At 34.1% G+C, this 11,054-nt stretch overlaps 1 long non-coding RNA gene across 1 annotated transcript in view; it reads right to left on the reverse strand.

Annotated features, from left to right (window-relative positions):
- Positions 1–10,676, reverse strand: part of LOC133194202 (uncharacterized) — an 83,734-nt gene extending 73,058 nt beyond the window's left edge. The window contains exon 1 of the long non-coding RNA XR_009722054.1: positions 10,591–10,676. This is a non-coding gene — a long non-coding RNA (uncharacterized LOC133194202). The remainder of the gene's footprint in view (positions 1–10,590) is intronic.
- Positions 10,677–11,054: the final 378 nt, after the last annotated feature.

Genomic DNA, 11,054 nt, shown 5'->3' on the forward strand with positions numbered 1-11,054 from the left:
CGGCTTATTATTTAGTCTTATTTTTTTCATTATGTTCTTTACAGCAATCTGTAACAAGAAAAATTCCACCTCTCCCATGGGTGTAATGATCAGGCACTGGTCAAGGAAAATTTTGATAGCAGAAAATTGCATGTCAAATTAGAGATAAATTAATGAGTTTAGTGTGAGGTGATAACTGGTAGAGCATCTCTGATCAAGCAGGTGTTATCTACATCTCTTGGGAAATGGGCAAAAGGAATCAGTCTCTTAATTAATTGCTTGTGTTGTATTGAATTGTTCTTGTTGGCTAGTCTTACTTTCAAGATAAATTTGATGTAATTAAAACTAATTTGATATTGTTTATAATAATTAAAACTTATATGATATTGTATAATATAATTTAAACTAATTAATTTTTGTACATTTTTTATTTGAATTTTTATATCTTTACAACAAATTGCAGACTGCCTTGTCTCACTAAGATGTCATTCGACCAATTGAATCTAAACTGATTATGATAATTTAACAATATTTGATGGGCGTATAATGCTGTGGTGGGGCACTTTATTTTAATGAGTGAAACTAAGGTGCAGCCTAATAAAATATCAACACTAATAATTACAGTGTTTTTTATTACATTGAAAAAATAGTTTGCAACTATCTGTCATCTTTGTGAGACATGACACTCTGCAAATTGATTGTTGAAAAAAAAAAATATCATAATTAATTATACAAAATCAAATTGATTTTAATACCTTTATATCAAACTCATTTTAAAAATAAAAGGCTGGTTTTAGTAACTATGTATTTTGACAGACATAAATAACAATTAAGAGACTTAGACAACAGAGATCTTTATTTCTTTCTGCCCAATTCCCCGGAGATATAGATAAGACCTGCCTGATCAGAGATGCCCTAACAGCTTCCCACACTGAACTCATTAATTAATCTTTAACTGGATGCATGTCCACTCATTACTCCCAAGGGACAAATGGATTTACACTATCTGCTGTGTAATGTAAAAACTGTTTTTAATACTTTGTGGGTTTTTTTTTTTAGTTCTAATGAGTAGTTTTAAGCTGTAGTTCACATTTTTGTACAGATGTTCTAGATTCTATGTCTCAAACCTTAGACATGAACCCGAAATGACTAAGTCAATAAAAATTTTAAAAAAACACCTGTAAAATGCAGAAAAATTATCAAATAATGTTGAAAATACCAGGTGCACATCTTCATATGGTAAATAATAAGTGTACAAATTTTCATACAAATCTATGCAATAGTTTCTGGGAACAGATCCAGACAAAACCACATAATAAAAATGAAAAAAACACCTGTAAAATGCAGAAAAATTACCCAATCATAATGAAGATACCAGGTGCACACCTTCATATGACGAATAATAAGTGTACAAATTTTCAGACAAATCCTTCCAACAGTTTCCAAGAAATGGTCAGGACAAAATCTCGTCTACAGACAGACGGACAGACGGACAGACAGACGGACAGACAGACGGACATGCTGATTCCAATATACCCCCCCTAAACTTCGTTTGCGGAGGGTATAAAAATTGAATCAAATTTCAAGAATTACTAGACTATCATTCAACTAAAGCCTGACATCCCTAGTTTCCAAACCCATAACTCCTTTACAGTGTCCACCCAAAAGATTTTTCAGCACTTGTCTTGTCTGGCTAGCAATGACAAAATTTACTACCCATTTTCCACTTCGTTTACAAGTCGCCATTTTTTACTTTCAGTTGTTTGTGTATCGTTTTATACCTATATTTCAGAGTGTGTACTGTAAACCATTTCTTAGCAGGAAATATTGGTATGTATGGTAGTATCGGTATAACGTCCTACCTCTCTGTTTTATAACACAATGCAAAGTTCTTGTCTCACTGTCTTCACAAAATACACTTCAAATTCAAACTTCTAATGACTGTAAAACTAACATGTTAAAATGATACATTCTTGAATAATGATACATATTGATATAAAGTAGTTCTATATATTAACACAACCCTATTCATTAGAAACTCAGGTGCATTTTGATTCAAAGCATTTTTTAATGTCAAAGACAATCTCCATCTTTACTTTTTCTTCCATTAGCCGTTTACACATGGCAACCAGAAACAACAAATTATAAATAGCCAAACTAAGTTTGGACAGAAAGATATGAAAATCATTCATTGAGAAAACCGAAAGTTTTAAATCTAGGAAATTATTCTTTTTAGACATTTTTTGACAATTATTTAAAATACATAGATGGAAATGGATTATTACAGCTGAAAATTCTACTACAGTAAAACTCTGTTACAGCAAAGTCTTGGGGATCTGCAAAATTACTTCCCTATATCCATATTTCATTATATTCGTATATTGAATTTGCTTCAGTATATATTGCGAATTCGAAATATAGATTTTTTTTCCTCAAGTATGACTACCAACTGTATTTTGGGAAGTATTTAATACAGAAGTAACCTTGGAGTTCATATATTACTGAATGAATTGAATTTCAAATTTCAAATACTCACATAAGTAGTGTCAGTTCAATATTTTAACAAGAGGCCCACGGGCTGCATCGCTCACCTGAATAACTTTGGCCATGCTGTTCTTTACAAGATTTCCCCCTTGTAATACCTATTGTGGCCCCGCCCTACTCCTGGGTGCTTTATTTAAACAATTTAAACTCCCCTTCACCCAAGGATACTTTGTACCAAGTTTGGTTAAAATTGGCCCAGTGGTTCTTGAGAAGAAGTTGAAAATGTGAAAAGTTTACAGACAGACAGACGGACGGATGGACAACGGACAACGGGTGATCAGAAAAGCTCACTTGAGCTTTCAGCTCAGGTGACTTAAAAATTGAGGTCTTTGAAAATTCACTATAAAAGATACAGGGTTAGAAACTCCCTAAAATTACAACTCGCAAATAATCGTGAGTACCAAGACTACTCGCAATTTTCATATAAAGTTAAATTTATATAAATTAAATACATGTAACTTAAGGAAAAAGTAACTACAGTACAATACACAAAATACAACTACAGTGTGACTTTTATTTAAATTACTTATTTAAATCAAAGGCATTGTGTTCTGTCATATTATATAATTTTGCTACAGTTTCAATGCAAAAAAAAATCAACTCGCAAGTTTTTGCGAGTTACCTAATTTTTAACTCGCAATTGGGGAATTCTAACTCGCATTTTGCGAGTTGTATATAGTGAATTTCGAACCCTGAGATAAAAATTTTGTTACCTTTAACCTCTAGGGGATACAAACCAGTTTGCTATATCAGCGCTCTGACATTATATCTGTAAAAATTTACATGAAATTGTTAAGAATTTTGCCAGGGATTCCAAAAAACTTCGCAATATCCATAAATTTGCTATATCTGTGTTTGTTATAAACGAGTTTTAATGTAGTCAGATCGGGCTAATGTGACCTGCATTCTACTAACACAGCCAAATAATACATTCAATTCCATTACTGGAACTCTTCAAATTAGAGGCACATTTTGGTTGTCTGACTGGGTCAACATAACGTAGCGGAGAATACAAAACATGCTGATCTCAATCCAATGGTCATGATTTGAACAAACTTGAATCTCGTAACAATACTTGTGGAAGCTTCCTTATCAATATGACTTATCATGGCCTTGTTGTTCTTGAGAGGAATTTTCCTATATATTCCTATGTAAAAAATTGGCCCCCAATTGTGCCCAATTCTACCCCCTAGGTCTTGATATGATCAACTTTGATTCTACAATTCCTTAGGATGCTTTCATATCAGTTTGTCTTATCGTAGCTTTGTTGTTCTTGAGAAGAAGATTTTTAAAGATTTTCCTGTTTATTCCTATGTAAAACTTTGATCCCCCATTATGGCCCCACCCCACTTCCGGGGGTCATGATTTGAACAAACATGAATCTACACTACCTGAGGATATGCCTCCATTTCATTTTATGACTAATTATGGCTTTGTTCTTGAGAAGATTTTTAAATATATTTTCCTATATCTACCTATATGTAAAATTTTGGGGGGTCATGATTTGAAAACATTTAAATTAACACTATGTAATGGAGGTTTCACGTAAGTTTCAACTTTTCTGGCCCAATTTTTCTTGAAAAGAAGATATTCAAAAGATGACACCAAATTTTCACCATTTCTTAAAGTGACACTGTGACGGACAAACGAGAAAATTGACAACAGTAGAATTTTTGGACACATGAAAATTTTGTTCAGTTCTTGAAGATATTGGGTTTCAGAAAATTACAGGTTTCTTGAACCTAAAAAATCTAATTTAATGGAGAAAAATAAAAGTAAAAAAAGTCTTTGTATAACCCATCACAAAAATATTGCTTCACTTGTTCCTTTTTATTGTACGCATGCGCTGAAAAGTTGAAGAATTTACAATGGTTTCAATTCCACAGATATAAATGTCGGATGACTGAGAACTTTGATACAATCTTCAAACAAGAGGCCCATGGGCCACATCGTTCACCTGAGCACATTGGCTAGGAAAAAAAGCAAAAATCAGTACAGTATTGAAAAGTTTACAAGGAGGGGGGTGTTGAATTTTAAACTACCTGATGATGCTTTCATATCAATATAAAAAATGGTTTGTTGTTCTTGAGCAGCAGATTTTTTCCCCATATATTCATTTGTAAAAATTTGATCCCCCATTGTGGCCCCACCCTACCCCCGGGGGCCCTCATTTGAACAAATTTCATTCTACACTACCTAAAGATGCCTCCATATCAATTTGACTAAACATGGCTTTTCTGTTCTTGAGAAAAAGACTTTTTCCTATATATTCCTCTGTAAACTTTGATCACCCATTGTGGCCCCACCCTACCCCCAGGGGTCATGATTTGAACAAACTTGAATCTACACTACCTGAGGATGCTTCCATAAAAATATGACCAATCATGGCTTTGCTGTTCTTAAGAAGAAGATTTTTAAAGATATTTTCCTATATATATATTTCTATGTAAAACTTGGATCCCCCATTGTTGCCCCACCCTACCCCCGGGGGTCATGATTTGAACAAACTTGAATCTGCACTACCTGAGGATGCTTCCATAAAAATATGACCAATCATGGCTTTGCTGTTCTTAAGAAGAAGATTTTTAAAGATATTTTCCTATATATTTATATGTAAAACTTGGATCCCCCATTGTGGCCCCACCCTACCCCCGGGGGTCATGATTTGAACAAACTTGAATCTACACTACCTGAGGATGCTTCCATAAAAATATGACCAATCATGGCTTTGCTGTTCTTAAGAAGAAGATTTTTAAAGATATTTTCCTATATATTTCTATGTAAAACTTGGATCCCCCATTGTGGCCCCACCCTACCCCCGGGGTCATGATTTGAACAAACTTGAATCTACACTACCTGAGGATGCTTCCATAAAAATATGACCAATCATGGCTTTGCTGTTCTTAAGAAGATTTTTAAAGATATTTTCCTATATATTTCTATGTAAAACTTGGATCCCCCATTGTGGCCCCACCCTACCCCCAGGGGTCATGATTTGAACAAACTTGAATCTACACTACCTGAGGATGCTTCCATACAAAATATGACCAATCATGGCTTTGCTGTTCTTTAAAGATATTTTCCTATATCTTTCTATGTAAAACTTGGATCCCCCATTGTTGCCCCACCCTACCCCCGGGGGTCATGATTTGAACAAACTTGAATCTACACTACCTGAGGATCCTTCCATACAAAATATGACCAATCATGGCTTTGCTGTTCTTAAGAAGAAGATTTTTAAAGATATTTTCCTATATCTTTCTATGTAAAACTTGGATCCCCCATTGTGGCCCCACCCTACCCCCGGGGTCATGATTTGAACAAACTTGAATCTACACTACCTGAGGATGCTTCCATAAAAATATGACCAATCATGGCTTTGCTGTTCTTAGAAGAAGATTTTTAAAGATATTTTCCTATATATTTCTATGTAAAACTTGGATCCCCCATTGTGGCCCAACCCTACCCCCGGGGGTCATGATTTGAACAAAATTGAATCTACACTACCTGAGGATGTTTCCACATAAGTTTCATCTTTCCTGGCCCAGTGGTTCTTGAGAAGAAGATTTTTAAATGATGCCATTATTTTTTCACTAATTCCTAATTATCTCCCCTTGAAAGAGGGTGTGGCCCTTCATTTGAACAAACTTGAATCCCCTTTACCCAAGAATGCTTTGTGGCAAGTTCGGTTGAATTTGGCCCAGTGGTTCTTGAAAAGAAGATGAAAATGTGAAAAGTTGACGACGAAAATGTGACGACGACAGACAACGGACAAATTTTGATCAGAAAAGCTCACTTGAGCCTTTGGCTCAGGTGAGCTAAAAAGATTATCATAACTTAACCCTTATTTCTGCTTGCCCCAATTCAATGTTGTTTACTAGTTTCACGCTAAAAATAAAGGACGCGTGACCTTGACATTGTTCACATTGACGATAAAAACAAAGCGATAGATACATTTGTTTTTCCGGCACTTATATTTTGCAGTTTTTTTCTTGCTTTACAGTGCAGTTGAGTTGTCAAAACTTCGCTATATTCATATTTCACAGAATTCTTTTGTTTTGTGATACAATTTTTTTAAAAGAAACTAGGGGTGAAACGATACACCTCCTTCACGGTTCGATACATATTGTATAATTTTGTCTCGGTACGGTTATTTTCGATACGATACATTTTGATAGAAGGAAACAAATTCACCCTTGTTTTATGCTTTCTTTTACTAAATCTAGTCACTTAATTTACGAATTTTTATATGCAAATTGATGAGAAGAAATTGATTAGAATTATTTGACTGTCAAAAATTATTTTACAAACTATCAATCATCAAAAATTTACGTTTTCTATACTTATTTATACTGAGTAATGTGTTTTACCTTATGCCAAACCCGACTGAATAATGATCCCGACTGAAAAATGAACTGAACCGAAAATTAGAGATTTTGCACCGTGTATCAAACCGAGAAAATATACCGCGGTGAATCGATACCAAGGTGAACCGTTTCAATCCTAAAAGAAACACATGGTTTTGACTCATTATGCAACTTTAATTATCACCCCTTGAAAGAGGGTGTGCAGGGTTCAACATTAACATTTTTAGACTTTAGTCCGACCGGACTAATGCTTCTTTACTTTTACTAGTCCGCACGCGATTTTATGAGTCCGTCCAAAAAAAAAAATCAATGTTTTATAACAGTTAATTTAAAAATAAAACATTGCAATGTACTTTTTTGAAATAAACAAAGCAATTACGTGAAAGTTTCATAACAGGATTCATTGAATTCTCGAGATCAGGAACTACAACTGTATTCCCGATCTCATTTTTTTCTCTATACATTACATCCAAATGTCTTTGTGTAAAAATAAATCATGATCGCTAAAATGTTTAACTTCATACCAATCAGTCTTAATTGACTTGGAATTACCTAACTCCCTGTCAAGAAGCTAGAAAGCTAAAAATGCATGCAGCATTTTCTAGTGAAAGTTGTCGAGAATTGAACATTGGCAATTTATTGATTTTTTTCCAGAAATTTTATTAGTCCGTTCGGACTAATTAGCCTCAGATTTTATCAGTCAGAATGAAAATGTATTAGTCTGAGACTAACGTTAATGTTGAACCCTGGGTGTGGCCCTTCATTTGAACAAACTTGAATCTCCTTCACCCAAGAATGCTTTGTGGCAAGTTTGGTAAAAACTGGCCCAGTGGTTCTTGAGAAGAAGTCGAAAATGTGAAAAGTTAACAGACGGACAGACAGATAGATGGACAGATGGATGCCAGACAAAATGTGATCAGAAAAGGTCACTTGATCTTTCAGCTCAGGTGAGCTAAAAATGATAAACATCTTTAACAGAGAGTCGCAAAGGCCCTCCGCAACTGGAGATTTTTTTTTATGGATTTCTCATTTTCGAATACATTACACAAATTCAATAGCAATATTTCATAGAAATTGAGTGCTTAAGAACTGTGACCTTTTATTGTTAAAGTGAAAACGGCGGGTTAACAGCTATAAAGATTTATGTACATTGTATTTTCAAACTTTTGATTAGTTTTGAATGAGAAAAATGAAAATAATGAAAATGTAAGAATAAATAAAGAGAGCATTTTATAAATTGTCTACAGGCAAACAGATGAACAGACATTCCAACAGACTTTGGACACATGAAATATGAATAATGTAAGAATAAGTAGACAAAGGCATTTTGTGAAATTGTTTACAGATAGACAAACATGATACACACAGTGATGGACCTTGGGCACGTCACCTTACTATCGCAAATGCGCTTCTGGTAGTAACGCTAAAAATTCATTTTGCTTGAGCTTCTTAAAGTACAAAACAGATTCACCTGTAAACACATGTATCATCCTGTGATCTTCTGCTCATCCCCATTTCCCGCCATAGCCAAATCCAAATAAAAGGAGTTTCAGTATGACGATCCCGATGCAATTTGACATCTCAAATTACTTTTAGCCCCATGATCAACCAATAATTTGGATACAAAGTAAACAAACAAGTCATCCCCCAGGTATTTCTTGCGAATTATCTTTGCCAAGATACATTTTGCATATTTCTTTTTTTCTCCACATATGTAATTTTTTTTGTTTGTCCAAAAAATTTTCCTTCATTGATATGTTAGCATAATTTCAAAACAGGAATTTATTATATTTTATATTTTTATATTCTCTTATTACTTGATATCAGATGTAAAGACAGACAGTAGACAAGAATGTCTACATCCAAGAGGATCCAAGAATTATTCAAAGGGGAGAGGGGTCGGTCCACGTACACTAATTAAAGGAATAGGAATCGGATTTCTTGAATTTATTGACACATGTGACAAGCAAAGAAAAAAAAAAACACAAGCAAATAAAACAAAATTAAAAACAAACATGCACAAAATAGGGGGATGCGTTTTCCTGAAGAGGGTCAAAGGTAATTTTTTTCGTTACTTCACAAAGTTTTTTCAATTAAAAACTGAACCATTATAAACTTAAGAGAAATATATCAGTTTTTCTATCGAATTCTCGTGTAAATATACCTATAGTTAACCTTACTTTTACATATATATGCAGCTCCACTGTTTTCCAATATCAAATTAATTCAACATCTCCTACGATTATCTACATGTACATTTGAAACTGTATTTTACTGCTTATAGTTGATGAATGAAAACGTTTAAAGGGTGGGGACGTCTAGGTGTACACTTTTTTCCCCTCCAATTATTGACTAATTTGCAAATTTAACTTATACAGTTATAGTTATATGTATTGTACGAAAGCCAATCGAGCGCATTTTCGTAGGTAAAAAAAAGATTCCTAAAAGTGAGTTACTTTGAAAAAATATTAATGTAATCACTGTTTAATTAATCATGTTATTTCTATGTCAGAAAACATTTTAGTATACCCTATTTCCTATCTTTGTTATATATCATCAATGCGCCCCCAACCAATCTCCACCTAGGAATTAGGTGGACAACCCCCCCCCCCCCCCACATACACACACAAAGCTCTAAAAATAATTCTTAGATTCAGTCACACTGTAATTCAATTTTTTGACTTCAAAATAAAGAGACCTTTACAATAGGGGTGCAAGTTTTGTCAATAACCATTTGCCTTCAGAAGTATTAATTAATGTACACTTAATCAATGTTCATAAAAACATGAATCAATCGTCAATTTTCCTTCATTGACACAGAAACTGTCGGTGGGTTAGCATAATGGGGGGGGGGGGGGGCTTATATATTCCTTTTTTCTTTTTCTTTTTTTTAACTAGAAGAGTGCTCTGTCGCGGTGGGTTTTTCTTAATTTACCTATACCTTTCGGTATCTATAGCAAATTCTATCTCCTCTTACCTTTGTTAACATATAAAGCATGATTGCAAGGCAAAAAGTAACAGGTCCAGTCCAAAGACAATTTCTACCTTCGTAGCTATTAATAGCTACGTAGGTATTTAAACCCACCCAAAGTAGCTATTTTTACCTACTTTTTGCATTACTTGCATTTTGTGGCCAAACGGCCGAACGGCGCAGCATGCATGGTGAGTGCCACCTTTCTTGATACAGTCACACTGATGATGAATACCACACAATTTTGGCCAAAAAAGATTACTTCATAAATTAACAATTTCGCATAGTAATTAATGCAAAATTGTTGATTTACAAAGTAATCATTCTTTGGCCAAAATTTTGTCGTATTCATTATCAGTGTGACTGTACTCACCATGTTGCGCCGTTCGGCCGTTTGGCCACAAAATGCAAGTAATGCAAAACGTAGGTAAAAATAGCTACTTTGGGTAGGTTTAAATACCTAGGTAGCTATTAATAGCTACATAGGTAGAAAGACGTGAGTATTTTTTTTTTTAATCAAATTTTGAATCCATAGATACAAAAAGTATATATATCGATACGTATATATAAACAATGTAACATAAATAAGTACGTATACAGATATAATATGTTATTGCATTCATAATGGTAACGCCAAGTCAAGACAAGAAAAGCATGCACACACCTGATATAATGTTTTCATTGAATTACAAAGTTTAATAAACTGAATCTACATTGTAAAATACTCACCTTTATAGCTGATTTTATGTTGACCAGTCAATGAGCATCTCCATTTGAATTAAAACTTACAACTTTCGTGGACATGAAAAAAAAAACCCTAACACTTAATCTCAAGCGTTTAGAATCGAACATTCCCTGTAGAGTTGAAGCTATTTTTACAGGTCTGCTTGCAAAGGCGCTCGTGCGTGAAAAACATGAACAGTTACCGGTAGACTCGGAAGTCGAAAATTTACGAAAATTACCGAAGCTAAAAAAAGTAAAGAAATATGATTTTCTGTCTTTTAATTGGAATTAAAAGATAATATCTGCATGAGAGGTAATTTCTAAAATGATGTCGAATACATTTTCATCTTAATAATTTTAGGGTCGGTACAGAAACTGCAATTTATTCTATAAGATTTAGGCCCAAAGGAAGCAAGTATATAAAGCAGGGGATGGGGTTGGAAAAGCTTTGCAGAAATTCTAGACAACGC

Source organism: Saccostrea echinata, unplaced genomic scaffold, assembly GCF_033153115.1.
Source record: "Saccostrea echinata isolate AGI-Se365-2 ecotype Australia unplaced genomic scaffold, CSIRO_AGI_Sech_v1 ptg000028l, whole genome shotgun sequence".
NCBI classification, from domain to species: Eukaryota; Metazoa; Mollusca; class Bivalvia; order Ostreida; family Ostreidae; genus Saccostrea; species Saccostrea echinata.